Genomic DNA, 21604 nt, shown 5'->3' on the forward strand with positions numbered 1-21604 from the left:
CTCTAATACGTCCTATAAATAGTTTTCATTTTCGTTATCAATTGCTTGATCTTTGTATGATTTTTAGCTTGGATAGATGTTAAATTTGGGAACTACTTTCAAGACCTATTGGGTACATACAATACTATGTGTCGTATCCATGAGTATTCATATTAAATTTGTAATTTCATGAGTGAAATAGTTGAATGGTGATGGGGTTTTTAAATATACTTAGACACATTAAGTGCAAAAGTATTTGGTTTTTGGGATTTTCTTTAATAATTTTCAGTTCCATTTGTTTGAGTGTGCTTGTTTGTCTAATTTGAAAAATAATCCTGTTAGAGGGAGGTTCAAATTCATTATTAAGTTGTTTTTTACGTTAAATATTTACTTTCAATATTTGTCTTGGTTTTTTTTCTTTTTTTTGATACCCTTCACCATGAGAGTTGTAAGGGTATATATAAGTTTGCCATTCATTATACCCTACACCACCACAGTGGGGAGGGTATTATGCGTTTGTGCAGATGTTTGTAACACCCAAAAATATTTTTCTAACACCCACCTTAAAGTATACCGATCGACTTAGAATCACTTTCTGAAGTCGATCGGTATACTGAACCTTGTGCGCAGAGTACAGGTCGCAATTTTGAAAATATTTCTATAAAATTTGGTACATATCATTTTTTCGGCCCAAGAACCAAGCCTATTGAATCTGGCTGAAATCGGACCATTATTTCACCTAGCCCCCATACAAATGTCCTTCCGAAATTGGACTTTATCGGTCATAAATGTTTAATTTATAAATGTATCTCCACAAATTGCGCTCCAAATAAGTTTTATATATACAAAATTCGTGTCACCAAATTTTGTTACGATCGGTCCATAATTAGTCATAGCTCCCCATATAGACCCGCTTCTGAAAATCACTTTAACGTGCATAAATCGCTTAAAAATGGTGGTATACTCACAAAATTCAACATAGTAAACTTTCATATAGACACAAATCACACGACCTAATTTCATGGTGATCGGTCCATAATTGGTCATAGCCCCCATATAAGGTCCACTTCCGAAAATCACTCAAAAATATAAATTACTGAAATTTTTAAAGAAAAATGTTTTTGCTCTTTTACTTAGTGTAGGGTATTATATGGTCGGGCTTGACCGACCATACTTTCTTACTTGTTTTATATATATATATTCTGGATCGTTATAGATAAGGAAGTCGATATGGCCATGTCCCTCTGTCTGTTGACTTCAACTTTCCCAAGCCCCCAAATAACTATCATACATGATTGATACATCAATATATCTGCAATAGTCACCGCATAGGCTGGAATTTTAATTCGAAAATATCGGCCGAGATATGGCTCAAATATCAAAAAAATCCATGACTACCTCGATTGTTTACCTATTTGTGATCTAAGTCATTATTTACTAAGTCATTAATTTAGACAATATGATGTCCTAATAATAGAAATTTTAATGACCTTTCCAACGACATATAAAACGGCATAGTAATTCGGACCGAAAATGGATCAAAATCGGGAAAAATATTTTTTAACACAATTTTTTTGTCACCCAAACATTTTTTTAACATAAATTTTTTTCACCAAAAATAAATATTTTGAATCTTTATCCTAAAGAATACTTTGGTGAAGGGTATATATAAGATTAATCAAAAGGTTAAGGGAAGTAAATGGTCATGGTCATTATGTTTGTAACACTTGGACTATACTGAAAATGTTCTCAAGCTTTTAGAATTTTTTTTTAAACACAACTTTAGAAACACATTCGAATCAGCTACATCATTAAAATATTCAAGCGTTAAAAGTAAGTTTTTCTAAACAACTTTGCTGATATTTATATCTTTTCTAAAGATAAAAATATCGGGAGAGCCCTCTTGAGTTACCAACGCCTGTATAATCCACATCTATGTTAACCAATGAATCCCGGGTATCTCTAAACGAAATTGCGAGACATTTGTGAGTGTTGCTTAATTCTATGCTCTTGTTCAAGCAAGATGAGTTAGTAAGTTCACGTAGTCCATCACAAGGTTGATGTGGCCATATATCTCGTTCCTCGGGATCCCTAGGTCACAACTAAAAATACTTATATCCATGAAGGAGTGAGTTCCAACTATGATGGCTGAAATTGCTCTCTGCTTGGTCAATAAAATGTAGACTGATTGTGAATCCAGTTAAAACAGAGTTGGTGCTTTTCACCAAGAAAATAAAAGTGAAAAATGTTAATGTTCTCGTGCCAACGAACTAGCACTATCCGAAAGACGACACTATGAAATAATAGCAGGCAAGATTGTGATTTCAACCATTGTTAGCCATGACCTTTTCCCATCTTTCTGGAAACGTACACAGAGAAAACAGATTCGTAGTAGCAACAGAATTTGTTGCCAATCGAAAGATTCGGTTGCAAACATGGAATTTTTCGGTTCTATCAACAGAAAGTCAGTTGATAAAGAAGAATTTCCGTTGAAGTATCCAAATTTCTGTTACCACTTCTATAATTTTGTAGCCACAACTGTAAAATTCGATCACTAAGGTAGAATCATTCGATTGGCAACAAATTCGGTTGCTATCGCGAATCTGTTTTGTCTGTGTAAGGATTTCGAGCCAAAAGAACTGCTCATCTTTTGGTGCCAAGAACGATTCAAGCCAATATCGGATACTCTGTTATAAAGTGAAGCGTATCGCAGAGAGAGAGAGAGTTCTTTGGTGGTTGGCTCGTATATGAAATACGATCTCTTCAGCTTCGACTTATTGTCATGGATCCATTTTTCATCGCAAGTAATGATTCAGTGCAAAAATGATTTTCTGACATGCAAAATCGTCTTTCACGGTCTCTCAGCTTCAATTCGTATGGTAACCAATTTCTCCTGATTTTGGAAGCATCCTGCTGCTCTCTTATATTTTGAAATTGATGCTTGAGTAGCTCCCAATGATTTTGCAAGCTCTTGTTGAGTTTTACAACAATCATCATAGAGTAGTGCCACCAATTCTTGGACTTCAAACATTGGGATTGGGCGATCTTTGTCTTCCGTGTCAAAATCACGGCTTTTGAACTGCACAAACCATCTCTCGCACGTTGAAGCCGATGGATCACATTCACCATAAGCTTTGGTGAGAAATCGGTGTTCTTCAGCGACACTTTCTATTCATATTAAAGAAGTAAAGCAAAACTTCCCGCATATGACGCGTTTTTGGTACAAAATTCGACATTCGACAAATAACAATTTGTTGTTTACCGACCAAAATTTATCGGTTAACTGAATAACTAATCGATTGAATACCCTAGTATATACCCAATAATAGGCACATGAAGTTATTTATTCAGGAACGAGCTAAAATTGGAGAAATCTTATCGTTTGAAACATCGAAAATTTTACAATGATGGCTTTCAGAATGAGAAAGGACGTAAAGAAGAAAAAGAAATCTAACTTACCCTATAGTGAAAATATCATCTTAAAATTAGTATTGAAATTAGTATTGAAACCTGATGTGGGTGAAAATGCCACATTTATGCCGATTAAAGAATTCCAACATATATCTTTTATATTTTTTAAATCTAGAGGATGCTGAAAACAAAATTAATTCTAACAAATATAACAACAGAGAAAAACGTAAAATAATCTGTTTTAATATTAAACAGTTCATTAGAGATTCGATTTTTTCTTGTATCCCAATGGTTTTTGCGTAAACAGTGAAATATCCTTAATAAGGACTCTCTTATTAAATTGGATAAAACTCTATGTACCTAATCTAATAACCACTTGTAACTTGATCTAAATTTAGGTCCATAAGCTTCCACTGTTTTGTCCAGCATAGGTTCCACTTCATTCTATACTTAGTTTTCTTCCTTTTTTTTATTTTTTTTTTGCTGTTGTTTCATTTTTACTGTTTAATATGTTGCTTTAATTAATTGTTGAGTAAACAATGGCAACAGACTGAAATTGAAAGGAACAAAGAAATCATTTGTCTGTCTCACTTGGCCATCAATAGAAATTCCATTCATTTCATTTTGGTTTTGAGCTGAGAACACTCGGCGAACAAACAAAACAAAAAGCAAAATCAAAAATCATAATCCAAATTAAAAAAACAAATCTCGCCCTCTTGATTCCTATGGCCATTTATTTAGAACTGCCCTGTTAGATTAACATGGGGGCTTTGTACTCATTTACAATCACCAGCATATGGGATGGAGTAGTTCGATTCGATTTGTTTATTTTAGTCTGCTGTTCAAAAAGATTTCAAGAGCATTTTTGGATTTTACTAATTAAAAAGTGTACATATATTTGTTCATTAAGTTGAAAGGAATTAGAATTTATTTATTTAAAGTAATGAGATATTTTAAAGGGAGACTATAGTTGAAAGGAGAGGAATTTGAGGTTAGTTAGATTAACAGGAACTAAATGTTATAATTGATTAAAAATCTGAGGGTTTCTTTATCAAACCAAAATACTAAGATATGAAGTTTATAATATAAATGAGGGCACAAACAAATATCTAGGTAAAACAAGAAAGTATAGTCGGTCAAGGTAGACCTATTATATGGTCCCTACACCAAGTATCAGCTGGTTAGATATGGCAGATTTATTTGCAAAAAAAATTAATTCTGGTCCACTGTAGAGTGGTCGGCATGAAGAGAACTTGGAATATGGATTATAATAACTAGTTATGTACTTAGTTTCTTTCTCTGTTGTACTCTGTTCAGCCACTGATAGTGATTTCTGTTTCTTATTTAATAATATTTATGAGCCGACCACTGCTCTACAGAAGCCTGACCTAGAGGCGATGCTGAGTGTAAAAAACAATATTTTAGAAAGGGAAATATCCTTTACCATTCACATCTTGAGTTCGTTTAGTAACTCATTTTGAACTCATGCAATTAGTTAGAATATACAAAGTTCTCGGATTCACCACTCCATAATTCAATATATTTTTCTGTTTGTGTTGCCATTTTTAAACTGACAGGACAAGACAAGGTCGTTTATTATTATATTTTTATAATTGAATTATCTATCCATCTATCAACAGCACTTTTGACAACAAAAAATGCTGTTCCTGGTGTAAAATAGATATAAATTTGATATGTGTGGAAAACCACACAAGAGGGTATTTGAATAAATTAATGCTTTTTCTGTGCTAAATAAATGAGGCAAGAAAAGTCAAGCAATTTCATGAACAACGCTTAACAAATTTTTATTTGTAAATTATAAAACAATTTATTTTGTGTTGTTTACAGGGAAATAAATGATGTTAATTTGCCCCTAGAGGCTGTAAGAGCCGTCCACTGCTCTGCAGTAGTTTGAACTGGAGGCAATGGTGAGTAAAAAAAACTTTGATTGAGTTCGTTTAGTAACTCATTTTGAACTCATCCAATATACAAAGCTCTTTGATTCAACACTCCTTAATTCCAGCAAGTTCTATGAACTAAATATATTTTTCTGTTTTTGTTACCATTTTTAAATTGACAAGACAAGGTCGTTTATTAATTATTTTTTAAATTGAATTATCTATCAACAGCACTTTTGACAGCAAAAAATGCAGTTACTGGTGCAAAATAGATATAAATTTGATATGTGTGGAAAACCACACAAGAGGGTATTTGAATAAAATAATGATTTGTCTGTGCTAAATAAATGCGGCAGGAAAATTCAAACAATTTCATGAACAACGATTAACAATTTTTCTGTTGTAAATTATAAAACAATTTATTTTGTATTGTTTACAGGGAAATAAACGATGTTGTTTTGCCCCTGGTGGCTGTAAGAGCCGACTACTGCTCAACAGTAGTCTGAACTGGAGGCGATGGTGAGTGTAAAAAACAATATTTTAGAAAGGGAAATATCCTTTATCAACTACACCTTGATTGAGTTCGTTTATTGACTCATTTTGAACTCATGCAATTAGTTAGAATATACAAAGCTCTTGGATACACCACTCCATAATTCCAGCAACTTCTACGAACTAATTATAGTTTTCTTTTCATCTATCAACAGCACTTTTGACAACAAAAAATGCTGTTCCTGGTGTAAAATAGATAGAAATTTGATATGTGTGGAAAACCACACAAGAGGGTATTTGAATAAAATAATGATTTTTCTGTGCTAAATAAATGCGGCAGGAAAAGTCAAGCAATTTTATGAATAACGCTTAAAAATTCTTCTTTTGGAAATTATAAAACAATTTATTTTTCTCCTGGTGGCTGTAAGAGCCGACCACTGCTCGACAGTAGTCTTAACTAGTGGCGATGGTGAGTGTAAAAAACAATATTTTAGAAAGGGGAATATCCTTTTCCAACATCACCTTGATTGAGTTCGTTAATTAAATCATTTTGAACTCATTCAATTAGTTAGAATTATACAAAGCTCTTGGATTCACCACTCCATAATTCCAGCAAGTTCTATGAACTAAATAAATTTTTCTGTTTTTGTTACCATTTTAAAACTGACAAGACAAGGTCGTTTATTATTTATTTTTTAAATTGAATTATCTATCCATCTATCAAGCAACAATAAAATGAAATCAATTTATTGTTTTGTAGCGCATTTAAAATGAACTTGAATTAATTCATGATGGCGTGCCAGAGAATACAATTTTCACATAAATTTATTTTATTTATTTATTTGTGTTATTTTATTGAATTAAACAATTAAAACGTAATAACAGTACAAGCAAGTACTACATCTGCTAACAGTTTGCTTTTATTTTTCAATATAAATGTTGCTTCAACTAAAAATCTTTGAATAATACCTGGCATATACAAATGAAATTAAAATGCTTTTATTTCTAGAAAATACTATGAAATTCTTTGAAAATAATCTTAATAATTGCTGGTTTATTAACGCATTGCAGACAAATTTAAAATGTTTCATTTGTAGTTCTTTTTAAAAGAAATTTCTTAACGTGTATTTACATTTTTAAATGGATTAGGGCAATTTTTGAATTAATTTCTTAGTGATACAGCAAAAGTTTAACTAAATATGTATGAAAAATACTACAAATATTTTGTATTTCATATGTATGTAAATGAAATGATTTAGTTTGTTTGCTTAAGTAAATGTTTCAGCAATAAAGATGGAGGGTTTGTAATTTTAAACATTTTTGTAATAAATAGCCCAAGGTTTTCTGCAATGGACTTTAGAATATTTGTTAAACAAATAGAACAAATTAATTGAAAAATCTATGTAATAATGTTTACAATAGTAATGGATATATGTGGGACCTATTTGCCAAATAAATTAACTGCACCTTGAGAATTTTTACAATTTATTGTCATACAATTCTGAATCCTGAATTTGTTTGTATTTAAAAGAAATTCTAAGTCAAAAATTATTAATTTTAAAGTTTTTAATATTTGGGTTGGTAGGTTAACCCTTATCGTACCCACAAAAGGATGACATTGTTTACTCTCATGTGTTGTTTTCCACACATATGGTTTGTCTATGTATTTTATACAAGCAACATGATTTGTGTTCAAAATCATGATTTACCATAATCCTAGAGCAACATACATAGAAATTTCATATGTGTGGTTTTCCACACAAGAATATATTAATGATTTTTCAGTGCTAAATAAATGCGGCAATGCTTAACCATTATTTTTTTTGTAAATTATAAGAAATACAGCTTATATGGATAATACGAGTTGTAATTGATATATGTGGGACATATTTGCAAAATAAATTAATTCTCAAATTGGAGAATTTTACAATTTATTGCCATAAAACTTCGTTGACTTAACATTCAATAGAAATTTACTAATTTTCGAGTAGGTTTCATAGTAAGTTAACCCTTATCGTACCCTGAAAGGGCTTTCGTTGTTTACCCTCATGTGTTGTTTTCCACACATATGGTATACAAACAAGTAAGAGAGCTATATTCTGCTGCGCCGAATCTTATATACCCTTTAAGAAATTATACTTTAAAATAAAATTTTTAAATATATTTAGGTAAACAGAATTTAAAAATATGTTTTTCAAAATTATTTTTTTATTTTCGAAATTGGTTTTTAATTTATTAAAGTAAAAGTTTTTTCAACATTTGTTTTTTAAAATTTTTTCCATTTTTTTTTAATTTTAAAATTTTTTTTAATTTTTCAATTTTTTTTTTTAAATTTATTTAAAAACATGTAAGAGAGCTATATTCGGCTGTGCCGAATTTTATATACCCTTCACCAAAATATACTTCAAAATAAAAATTTTAAATATTTTTAGGTAAACAAAATTTAATTTTTTTCCTGTTGTTTTTTAATTTTTTTTTTAAATTTAAAATTTTTTTTTTAGTTTTTAATTTTTTTTTTATATTTAGTGAAAAAAATTTTGGTGCAAAAAAAAATTCGGGTTAAAAAATATTTTTTCCGATTTTGACCCATTGTAGGTCCAACTTACTATGGTCTTATATACGTCGTTGCACAGGTCTTTGAAATATCTATCATTAGATATCCATATTGTCTGTATAAATGATTTAGTAATCCAGATATGGGTCAAAAATAGGTCAAAAATCGAGGTTGTCCTAGTTTTTTTCCTTATATCTCAGCCATTTGTGTAGCGATTTTCTCGATTTTCTCGATATCAACCGAGCCGGGAGAATTTCGGAGATATTGATGTATCATTCGTGTAAGTAAGTTATTTGGGGGCTTCAGAAAGTTGATTTCAACACACAGACGGACATGGCTATATTGACTCCGCTATCTATAACAGTTCAGAATATATATACTTTGTGGGGTTGCAAATGAAAAATGTAGAAATTACAAACGGAATGACAAACTTTATATACCCTTGCCACTCATGGTGAAGGGTATAAAAAATTTTTGACAACAAATTTTTTTGGTGAAAAAAAAAATCGCGTTAAAAAATATTTTTCCCGATTTTGACCCATTTTAAGCCCAACTTATTATAGCCTTATATACATCGTTGCAATAGACTTTGAAATATCTATAATTGGATATCCATATTTTCTATATCAATAACTTAGTAATCCAGATATAGGCCAAAAATCGAGGTTATCCCGGTTTTTTCCTTGTATCTCAGCCATTATGGACCGAATTTGTCGATTTTAAATAGCAATCGAGACGAAAGAATTGCCGATATATTGAGGTATGAATCATGTATGTAAGTTATTTGGGGGCTACGGAAAGTTGATTTCAACATACGGACGGACAGACGGACATGGCTATATCGACTTCGCTATCTATAACGATCCAGAATATATATATAGAAATTATAAACGATATGACAAACTTATATATTCCCTTGCCACTCATGGTGAAGGGTATAAAAATGCTATTCCTAGTGCAAAATACATAGAAATTACATATGTGTGGAAAACCACACAAAAATAAATTAATGATTTTTCAATGCTAAATAAATGCGGCAACGTTTAACCATTATTTTTTTGTAAATTATAAAAAAAATTATTTTGTGTGGTTTTTCACACAAGGGTGAAATGATGGTTACAAATTGATTTGACGTAATACAAAGTGAAAACATATGTATGTATGTGCGGTGTTCTCCAGATATCCTGTTTATTCTATTGTAGCTTTAACAACAAAGCAATTTACATACATTTTGAAGACTTTCACAATAAAAATCCATCAAATATTCCCTTTCAAATTGTAAAGTTGTTCTCCTTCATATAAAAATCAAATGCTGAACATGTATTTTTATAATAATTCGCACAATAAATACTTCAAAAGGTATCAACCTTTTAACTGCTACAATTAAAATTATATTTTGCTAAGATACTCAGTTTTATTAATTACTGTATAAACGCCAATGGGCGAAAAATTCAATACAAACTGTTGGTCAAAGAAATACAGAAAATATCCTTGAAATAAAACAAAAAACAAACAAGGATAATTACTTAAACCAAAGACTACACATGTAAATTACAAAGGAAACACGAAAATACATTAAAAAAAACAATATAATATAATTAGTAACCCAGGTTTTAAGAAGTAAAATTAAAAAATAAGTAATTAAAATTTATTGCTGTTTAATGCTTGAACTGAAAACATAATTGCCAACGAATTTTCCACACAATTTTATTGAAGTCATTAATTATTATATACATATTTTAATCAATCGCACAAGTTTATGTGTCTGTATTTAAGAGCGAAAATTGTTTACTTTTTCTGCATTTTTCCAATTTATGGATGAACTTAATTAAATATCTTTTTAAGTTGCCTTGATAGTTAATAATAATAATATTATTTTTTGGTTACAATTTTCCCTAAGAGTGTTGTTTTCAGTTTATAATCAATGTTAAGGAATATTTGTTATAAGTATCATCGATAATTCTCTTGCTTATTTTAACTTTATATATTTACTGGTTTTAATGTTAAACTTAATATTCTACATACAATTATTAACGATTCTGTGTATTCTGTGTACCTACGTATTTGAGTGAGTAGGTGTTACCAAGTGTTTAACACCTGTGCACTCTTATGGCAGTAATTGTTTGTGTACTTTAAATGTGGCTGAATTTAAAAGTAGTTTATAAAATATATAGATTAATAGTAAACAATGATTGCTTGAAATCATTTTGTACATCTTAAAAGTTGCTCCCACTAGAAGTTGTGATCTATTTTAACACTCGTTGGCTCACCCTGTATTGACACAGGTTGGTTATAAGTTTATTTTTCTAAAATCGTATATCCTTCTCTATAATTTTTGTCTACAACTTCTTTCAATAGAACCAGTGCTTCTCTATAATTTTTAACAAATTAAAAAAAAAGTATAATTAAATATTACTCATACCACCCGTGGTCCAAATGATTAGTTTATTTAATTTTCCACTAAAAAGCTTATTTATAGATTTGAAAATATTTGGTATTTATGAAAATTGAAAGAATGACTTAGTATTTATATGTTTTTTTCAGAATTTATCTCATTTTTCTGCACAACTGAACATAAATTAAAACAATAAGTGGAATACTGGTCGTATGAGTTATATTCGTATCTATCTATATAAAGTATCCGTTATAAAATTGCAACTAAACAGCAAATACTTTACATTTTTCTAACGTTGATCCAAATATGTCATAAAACATTTATAAAACAAGTAAGAAAGTATGGTCGGTCAAGTCCGACCATATAATACCCTACACTAAGTAAATGAGCAAAATAATTTTTCTTTTAAAATTTCAATAATTTATTTTCGTGAATGAATTTCGGAAGAGTGCTATGATGGGAGCTATGACTAATTATGAACCGATCGCCATGAAATTATATCATGTTATTTATGTCTATATGAAAGCTATTCGTGTTTAATTTTATGTGTATACCAACATTTTTAAGAGATTTATGCTCGTTAAAGTGATTTTCGGAAATGGGCCTTATACATATGGGAGCTATGACTAATTATGAACCGATCTCCATGAAATTATATCATATTATTTACATCTATATGAAAGTTATTTGTGTTGAATTTTATGTATATACCAACACTTTTAAGAGATTTATACCCGTTAAAGGTATTTTCGGAAAAGGGCCTTATATGGGAGCTATGACCAATTATGGAACGATCACCATGAAATTAGGTCGTGCGATTCGTGTCTGTATTGAAGTTATTTGTGTTGAATTTTATGTGTATACCAACATTTTTAGGTGACTATGACTAATTATGGACTGATCATAATAAAATTTGGTGACATGAATTTTTGTGTAGATACCTATACAAATTAAACATTTATGACCGATCAATTCCAATTTCGGGAGGACATTTGTATGGGGGCTAGGTGAAATAATGAACTGATTTCTGCCAGTTTCAATAGGCTTCGTCCTTAGGCCAAAACAATTATATGTACCAAATTTTATCCAAATATCTTCAAAATTACGACCTGTACTCTGCGCACAAGGTTTACATGGACAGCCAGCCGACTAGCCAGACGGACGGACATCGTTTAATCGACTTAGAAAGTGATTCTAAGTCGATCGGTATACTTTAAGGTGGGTGTTAGACTGCGTTACACACATCTGCACAAACGCATTATACCCTCCCCACTATGATGGTGTAGGGTATAATAAATGCATTGTGTTGAAGGGTTTCATCTACAGGTGTTTAAGATATCAACGTTCGCAATTTTTGCAGCTCTTATTTCAGTTTGATGGTCTTATTTTTCAAGTTTTTAATCTAAAATAATTTGCAGACTCTCTTTAATTTAATAAGTCCAAAAATTCTTAATATGTTTTAATTTAAAGTCATTGGTATATCTTTTAACTTTAAAAATTTATGAAATTTGAAGGGTGTTGATAACTGCAGAGTATAGCCATGTCCGTCTGTATGTTGAAATCAACTTTCCGTAGCCCACAAATAACTTACTAACATGATTGATATCTCAATATATCGGAAATTCTCCCGGATCGGTTGCTATTTAAAATCGAGAAAATCGACCCAATTTGGCCAAAAAACCTCGATATTTGGCCTATTTTTATAACCTTCGCCATGAGTGGCAAGGGTATATATAAGTTTGTCATTCCGTTTGTAATTTCTACATTTTTCACATCGATTAAGCCATCTCCGTCTGTCTGTTGAAATCAATTTTCTGAAGACCCCAGATATCTTCGGGATCCAAATCTTCAATAATTCTGTCAGACATGCTTTCGAGAAGTTTGTTATTTAAAACCAGGACAACCTCGATTTTTGACCTATATCTGGATTACTAAGTCATTAATATAGACAATAGGGATATGTAATGATAGATATTTCAAAAGTCTATTGCAACGATGTATATAAAGCTATAGAGTTGGACCTACAATGGGTCAAAATCGGGAAAAATATTTTTTAACCCGATTTTTTTTTTCATCAAAAATTTTTTTTGTCATAAATTATTTTACCAAAATATTTTTTTTTTAAATTAAAAAAAAAAAAAATTTGGAAAAAACTTTTTTTTAAAAAAAAAATTTAGAAAAGAAAAAATTTAAAAAAAAAATTAAAATTTTGTTTACCTAAAAATTATTTTTAAATATAATTTGGTGAAGGGTATCTAAGATTCGGCACAGCCGAATATAGCTCTCTTACTTGTTTTATCTATATCTGGATTATAAGTCATTAATATAGACAATATGGATTATAATTATAGATATTTCAATGTCCATTGATTGCAACGATGTATGTATATATAGCTATAGTAAGTTGGACCTACAAATGGAAAAATATCTGGAAAAATATTTTTTAATCCAAATTTTTTTTTCCCAAAAAATGTTTTTGCCTTACATTTCGATCATTAATAAATTTAAAAAAATTAAAAAAAAATTTTGAAAATTTTTTTTTCAAAATTTTGAAAAAAAATTATAAATTTTGTTTACCTAAAAATAATTTGATGAAGGATGTATAAGATGATTCCGCACAGCCGAATACAGGAATTATATGGGACGTAGGGTCAATCAAGGACCTATCCTCACGAAAATTGGGAAAACGATTCAGGTTCATATAAAACTTGTTTATGACCAATTTCATTATGATATTAATTATTATAAGATATTTATATGGTGGCTAGGTGAAATCATGGTCCGATATTGCCCATTTTCAATACCAAACAAACCTCATCAACAAAGAGTTTTTGTGGAAAATTTAAGCCAGCTAGCTCCGCTTTCGTTTGGGCCCTATCATGTTTGCAAATAGGTTTTCAATGTAAAATACATCAGGAAAATTTGAAAAAAGCTTATGAATTATGTTATAAGGAATATTTTTTCTAAAGATTATTTTACTGAATTTCCCACAGTTTGGCAGCCATGGGCCAAAAATTTTTGAAAAAGATATAAAAAATTTAAATTTTACGACATTTTAGCAATTTTGGGGCACTAGATTGAGTTTTTTTGGGTTAGTTTGTTTTACAGGTTTTTTCTCCTAGTCTATAGCTACAATTGTGCCAAAGACAAGAAAAAAAATTCCATTTGGTTTTCGAGATATAACCGTGAGCAAAATTGCATGTTCTTCAAAAAAAAAAAATCAAGTTTTAGTCAAAATTTTCGTGTGTTCCAAATGTTTTTTTTTTTATTTTCATAGGTGCTCAAACAAAAACTCAACTCTCTTTCGAAAAATCTGAAAAAAATCTCAAAAATATTTGACACTATAAGCTTTCAAATTATGCTTGAGTATAATCTTCTTTTAAATTTCTTACCTTTTAGGTGGGCTGAACAAACTGAAAGAAAAAAGCATAAATTCATGTCATTTAAAGAAATAAAGTAGAATAATATTTAAACATACAACTTGGTCCTTTAATTATTGAAAATCTCTTACAAATCTAGCCTCGTAATTTGTTTGCTATCAACATGTTAATTTTGTGTATGAAATAAAGACAAGAGCAGCAACATCAGCGCTGGGGAATTGTATACAATATTCAAACATGCGAATATAAACAACCTTCAATTAAATGCAGTCACAGTGTTTGTAATAAAACCACATATACTATATATTAGGGTGGACCCTACTTTTGGACTTTCAATGATCCCAAGGTCTAAAACTGTTCTCCATCATCTTAAAATCAAATGCTGTAAATCTGAGCAAAATCAGATAACTTTTAGAGGTGGCATATTTTATTTTCAACAGAAATTGAAAAAGTTGAACAAAAATTTCAATCGAAAATAGTTTCTATATTTCACCTATTATAGATTTGATACATCATTGCTACCTAAGTAGAAAAATGGTAAAATTTTTAAATTCTATGGATAGATTTTTTAAAAATTTTTTTTTCTAAAATAGACAATTTTTTTTAGATATTTCTCCACATAATTTATGATAACTCAAAAAGGGTTAGTCCGATATTATTGAAGTAAACATAGAAAAGTTCAGATTCACATAGCCTTTAAACCGTTTATATATTGCGTTTTAATCGGTTCAGTAGTTTCGGAATTATAATATACTTTTTAAAATATATTTTTTAGGTGAAAATAGCTAATTTTTTTTGTTTTAAAAAATTCATAAAAAATAAAAAACGGCAGAAATTGTTGAGGATTATTACTTTGTCGCAAAGTCGTATATAATAGAAACAAAATGAGATATCGAAGATAAAAATCGATTGATTCTTTTCAAATTTATTCACAATTAAGTGAATTCGCTCATTTTCACAAAATTTTACTTTTTTGTTTTGATATACATAAAATGTAGTAGTTAATGTTCTTCTTTCGATTGATTGAATGTTGAAAACATTTTCCCCATGCTATGTACAAATTTTCACATATACATTGCGTTTCAATCGGCTCAGTAGTTTCGGAGTTATAATAACAAATTGAAGCAAAAACAAGTAAGAAAGTATGGTCGGTCAAGCCCGACCATATAATACCCTACACCAAGTAAATGAGTAAAAATATTTTTCTTTTAAAATATCAATAATTTATATACGTGAGTGATTTTCGGAAGTGGGCCATATATGGGGGCTATGACCAATTATGGACCGATCACCATAAAATTAGGTCGTGTGATTTATGTCTATATTAAAGTAAACTATGTTGAATTTTGTGTGTTTACCAACATTTTTAAGCGATTTATGCACGTTAAAGTGATTTTCGGAAGCGGGTCTATATGGGAGCTATGACTAATTATAGACCGATCGTAACAAAATTTGGTGACATGAATTTTGTGTATATAAAACTTATTTGGAGCGGAATTTGTGGAGATACATATATAAATTAAACATTTATGACCGATAAAGTCCAATTTCGGGAGGACATTTGTATGGGGGCTAGGTGAAATAATGGATATATTTGACACTATAAGCTTTCAAATTATGCTTGAGTATAATCTTCTTTTAAATTTCTTACCTTTTAGGTGGGCTGAACAAACTGAAAGAAAAAAGCATAAATTCATGTCATTTAAAGAAATAAAGTAGAATAATATTTAAACATACAACTTGGTCCTTTAATTATTGAAAATCTCTTACAAATCTAGCCTCGTAATTTGTTTGCTATCAACATGTTAATTTTGTGTATGAAATAAAGACAAGAGCAGCAACATCAGCGCTGGGGAATTGTATACAATATTCAAACATGCGAATATAAACAACCTTCAATTAAATGCAGTCACAGTGTTTGTAATAAAACCACATATACTATATATTAGGGTGGACCCTACTTTTGGACTTTCAATGATCCCAAGGTCTAAAACTGTTCTCCATCATCTTAAAATCAAATGCTGTAAATCTGAGCAAAATCAGATAACTTTTAGAGGTGGCATATTTTATTTTCAACAGAAATTGAAAAAGTTGAACAAAAATTTCAATCGAAAATAGTTTCTATATTTCACCTATTATAGATTTGATACATCATTGCTACCTAAGTAGAAAAATGGTAAAATTTTTAAATTCTATGGATAGATTTTTTAAAAATTTTTTTTTCTAAAATAGACAATTTTTTTTAGATATTTCTCCACATAATTTATGATAACTCAAAAAGGGTTAGTCCGATATTATTGAAGTAAACATAGAAAAGTTCAGATTCACATAGCCTTTAAACCGTTTATATATTGCGTTTTAATCGGTTCAGTAGTTTCGGAATTATAATATACTTTTTAAAATATATTTTTTAGGTGAAAATAGCTAATTTTTTTTGTTTTAAAAAATTCATAAAAAATAAAAAACGGCAGAAATTGTTGAGGATTATTACTTTGTCGCAAAGTCGTATATAATAGAAACAAAATGAGATATCGAAGATAAAAATCGATTGATTCTTTTCAAATTTATTCACAATTAAGTGAATTCGCTCATTTTCACAAAATTTTACTTTTTTGTTTTGATATACATAAAATGTAGTAGTTAATGTTCTTCTTTCGATTGATTGAATGTTGAAAACATTTTCCCCATGCTATGTACAAATTTTCACATATACATTGCGTTTCAATCGGCTCAGTAGTTTCGGAGTTATAATAACAAATTGAAGCAAAAACAAGTAAGAAAGTATGGTCGGTCAAGCCCGACCATATAATACCCTACACCAAGTAAATGAGTAAAAATATTTTTCTTTTAAAATATCAATAATTTATATACGTGAGTGATTTTCGGAAGTGGGCCATATATGGGGGCTATGACCAATTATGGACCGATCACCATAAAATTAGGTCGTGTGATTTATGTCTATATTAAAGTAAACTATGTTGAATTTTGTGTGTTTACCAACATTTTTAAGCGATTTATGCACGTTAAAGTGATTTTCGGAAGCGGGTCTATATGGGAGCTATGACTAATTATAGACCGATCGTAACAAAATTTGGTGACATGAATTTTGTGTATATAAAACTTATTTGGAGCGGAATTTGTGGAGATACATATATAAATTAAACATTTATGACCGATAAAGTCCAATTTCGGGAGGACATTTGTATGGGGGCTAGGTGAAATAATGGACCGATTTCAGCCAGTTTCAATAGGCTTGGTCCTTGAGCCGAAAAAATAATATGTATCAAATTTCATCAAAATATCTTCAAAATTGAGACCTGTATTCTGCGCACAAAGTTTACATGGACAGCCAGCCAGCCAGCCAGCCAGACGGACATCGTTTAATCGACGCAGAAAGTGATTCTAAGTCGATCGGTATACTTTAAGGTGGGTGTTAGACTAATATTTTTGGGCGTTACAAACATCTGCATAAACGCATTATACCCTCCCCACTATGGTGGTGTAGGGTATAACTATATTTTTTACGTGAAAATAGATTTTTTTTGTTTTAAAAAAAATCATGAAAAATCGAAAACGGCAGAAATTGTTCAGATTGATTGCATTATCGGAAAGCCACATGTAATAGGAACAAAATGAGATATCGATCATAAAAATCGATGAACTGTTTTCGAATTTATTCACAATTAAGTGAATTCGCTCATTTTCACAAAATTGTATGTGCTTACATTCATATACAATGAAATGAGCATTTGTCCTTGGGAGCGATGGCAAACCAAAGACTGTAAAATATGGGCCACCTTAATACACAGGCAAACGTCTCTGTTATAAACCCTCGCCCACACACCCACTCCTATATATATGTATAGGAGTGTGGCTGAGACAGTGCGTGTGTTTGCGAATGTTACAGTGGTTTTATTACATATTTTATGCTTCTGTCAATAAAATTTACAACTTAATTAAGATGTTTGTTATTGTTGTTATTTTGCATATTTTTTTTTTATATATTTATTTATTTATGTTGTATGTTGTTTTGTTATTTCTACCGTTTCTTCTGCATTTTTACCACAAGTTCTTTCTATGGCTCTGCGTGTCATTTTAATGAGAATCCTAATTTTTCTTTTACGGTTTTATGACTGTGAACAATCCAGACACATTCATACATTTATGAGCAGACTGTAATTTATAAATGTTCAGATCAGTGGTTCCCAATGGGGAGCATGGGGGCCATGGAAAACACCAATTATTAAAACTTAGATTGAATAAAAACTTAGATCCCTATACATATTTCCCAATCAAAAATCGTATTGGTCCTACAAAAAGTGACCAAAGAAACCATAGCCAGCTTTCAAATTATTTCCATTTATTAAGCTGTTTCAGTAGAACTCCACATATCTGCTAGAAAATAGAAAGTATCCTAGAAAAGGTCTCACATCATCTGTGGCAGAGAAACTGTCCGAATTGTCCTGAGCTATGACAACTTAAAACGAAAAGTTATAAGTTGTTCAATGAAAACGAAGTTGTCAAACGAAAAGTTCATGATGATCTGTAAACTCACTAGTTCCAAAGTACTGCTGTACAGTGGGGCAGAATAAACATTTTTTGGAATTAAACTGGTATTTCTAAACGGCTGGTCCGATCGGGATAAAATTTGACGTGGGCGTAGCCAAGGAGTATTCGAGTTTAAGATATTAAAATGGACCATACAAATGATCAAGTGGCGGCGCTATTTGGGCTCAAAGTAGGAGACCTTCGACATGTAAAATTTTTAAACACTTGCAATTTTTTTGTTTCCTATCCGATTTCAAAGATTTTTATATTTTTGGAAAGCGCTCGGCTAGGTCTTACATGCTTGCGTGTGCTATTTGTCTCTTATAATTTCCGAGTTATATGTATTTCAAAATTAAAATTTTTAAATTTTTCCATACCTTGGTCCGCTTTTTTAAAAATATGGGTCGTACTTTTGGACCGAATAGACTCGAATTTTTTTTGTTAGTTAGACAACTAAATTACGAATAACGTACAAACGATTTTAGAGCAATATTAATTATGGATCCAAAAATAAATGATTTTCAATTTAAATATTCAAAAAATAGTTGATTTTTTTGCTGTTTTTTGGGCGAAAATGTGACTTAATTCTTTTTTACTTAAAAAAAAACTTTCTTTAAGAACATATAACAATTTTATGTTTATCTGAAAGATATCTTTATGGAAAACATTTTGATATAAAAAACATGTCCTATTCTTCGAATATGTCGCCCTTACGCCCTTCGGAATTTGACCTATTTTTTATACCCTACACCACCATAGTGGGGAGGGTATAATGCGTTTGTGCAGATGTTTGTAACGCCCAAAAATATTAGTATAACACCCACCTTAAAGTATACCGATCGACTTAGAATCACTTTCTGAGCCGTCTGGTCGGCTGGCTGGCTGTCCATGTAAACCTTGTGCGCAGAGTACAGGTCGCAATTTTGAAGATATTTCGATGAAATTTGGTACATATTATTTTTTTGGCTCAAGGACCAAGCCGATTGAAACTGGCTGAAATCGGTCCATCATTTCACCTAGCCCCCATACAAATGTCCTCCCGAAATTGGACTTTATCGGTCATAAATGTTTAATTTATAAATGTATCTCCACAAATTCCGCTCCAAATAAGTCTTATATACACAAAATTCATGTCACCAAATTTTGTTACGATCGGTCGATAATTAGTCATAGCTCGCATATAGACCCGCTTCCGAAAACCACTTTAACTTGCATAAATCGCTAAAAAATCTTGGTATATACACAAAATTCAACATAGTTAACTTTAATATGATATATCGTGTTTAGTAGTTCAATTATAAGTAAGTTTTTATTATTTCATTTTATGCTTACATTCGCTTAAGAACTAGATTGACAGATGATCAACTTGCATCATATGTTGAGGGTTTTGTATGGTAAATCACACCTAGATGGCGTAATACCACAACTCCCTTCGGAGGATTATTAATACTAATAACATAAGTAATAATACTAATTAAGAAATTCATTAAATTTTGATTTTATGTACTAGAAATATAAATGTTACTTATTGTAAGTATTTTCTTTTTTTACTGTTACATATATAAATTTTCATCATCATATACATGGTTATTCTTTGTAATTAGGACGTTTTAAACGCCTTAAATTTCGATAAATATTCTCTTCATGCCTCGGAGTAACGTTCTGCTCTCCGCTAACCTCCCCAGAAGCTGATTTATCAGGATCTGATGAATTTTTATCAGTGGAAGTCCTCGGAGCTCCTTGTTCGTTAACCTCAGCATTCTCATTTTTGTCCTGTGTGCCACTAATCATTTGATTAGCGTGCCTTTTAATAATTCTGTTATTTCGAGTTAAAATACAATGATAAGATTGCGGACCTAGACGTTCTTTTACCGTAGCTTCTTGCCATGAAGCTTTGTTTGGATTCGAATAATCCCGAACAAAAACCTTTTTACCGGTATCAAAATTAATATTTCGTGCCCCTTTATGATTCTTGATGTTAGACCATTGACTCTCAACAATTTTGTTTTTTACTAAAGGTGGACTAAGCATACTAAAGCGTGTTTTTATCTCCTTGCCTAATAATAATTTAGCCGGAGTCTCACCGGTAGTACAATGTTTTGTTGTTCTATAATCAAACAAAAATGTATTTATAATCTCATCTAGATTTTCACCTTCTCGCAGATTGGCCAAAAGACTCTTTTTAAAAGTTTTAACACAATTTTCGGCTTGACCATTGGAAGCCGGGTGGCCCGGAGCCGTCAAAATATGTTTAATATTATTCGCCTTCATAAAAACCTGAAACTCTTCGGCAGTAAACTGTCGCCCGTTATCACTTACTAAAATATCTGCTAAACCAAACCTTCCAAATACTTCACGCAATTTACTGATAGTAAAACTTGACGTTATACTTTTTGTTTTAAATATTTCGACCCATTTTGAGTACGAATCAATAATTAAAAGAAAATGGAAATCCTTAATAGGACCCGCAAAATCAATATGGAGCCGGGACCAAGGAGAATCCGTAGGCCTCCACGGCATTAATGGACTTTTTTCAGGACTTTGTTGGCTTATCTTACACGGAATACAATTAGAAATGTATTTTTCGATATCGTGGTCTATTTTAGGCCACCAGACATATGAACGCGCTAAAGATTTGGTTTTCACAATTCCAAAATGTGAATAATGCAATTGCCGCAAAACTGTATTACGTAATTTGTGTGGAACCACCACTCTATAACCCCATAAAATACAATCGTATTCAACCGAAAACTCATCTTTACGATTAATGAAAGGGACAAATTCTTCACCTTGCAATGACATAATTTTCCCAAACTGGATGGCTTCTTTGACTTTAGATAAGGTAGGATCGCGCCTAGTTTCCCTAGCAACGACTTTAAAATTTAAATTTAACTTATTATCGCCACTAATATAGTTAATAAACCCAAAATCCTCACTACTCTCTACA

The 21604-nt window shown here is 30.8% G+C and overlaps 1 protein-coding gene across 2 annotated transcripts in view; it reads right to left on the reverse strand.

Annotated features, from left to right (window-relative positions):
- The window catches only part of LOC135954984 (uncharacterized), a 223590-nt gene that overhangs the window by 62905 nt on the left and 139081 nt on the right, over window positions 1-21604 (reverse strand). Inside the window, exon 4 of one of the 2 annotated variants that reach the window (XM_065505250.1) lies at window positions 15761-15781. The exons of the other annotated variant lie outside the window; for it this stretch is intronic. The gene's annotated coding sequence lies outside the window, so the exon portion shown is untranslated. The remainder of the gene's footprint in view (window positions 1-15760; window positions 15782-21604) is intronic. 2 annotated transcript variants of the gene reach the window in all.

This window comes from Calliphora vicina, chromosome 3 (genome assembly GCF_958450345.1).
Source record: "Calliphora vicina chromosome 3, idCalVici1.1, whole genome shotgun sequence".
In the NCBI taxonomy this organism is placed as follows: Eukaryota; Metazoa; Arthropoda; class Insecta; order Diptera; family Calliphoridae; genus Calliphora; species Calliphora vicina.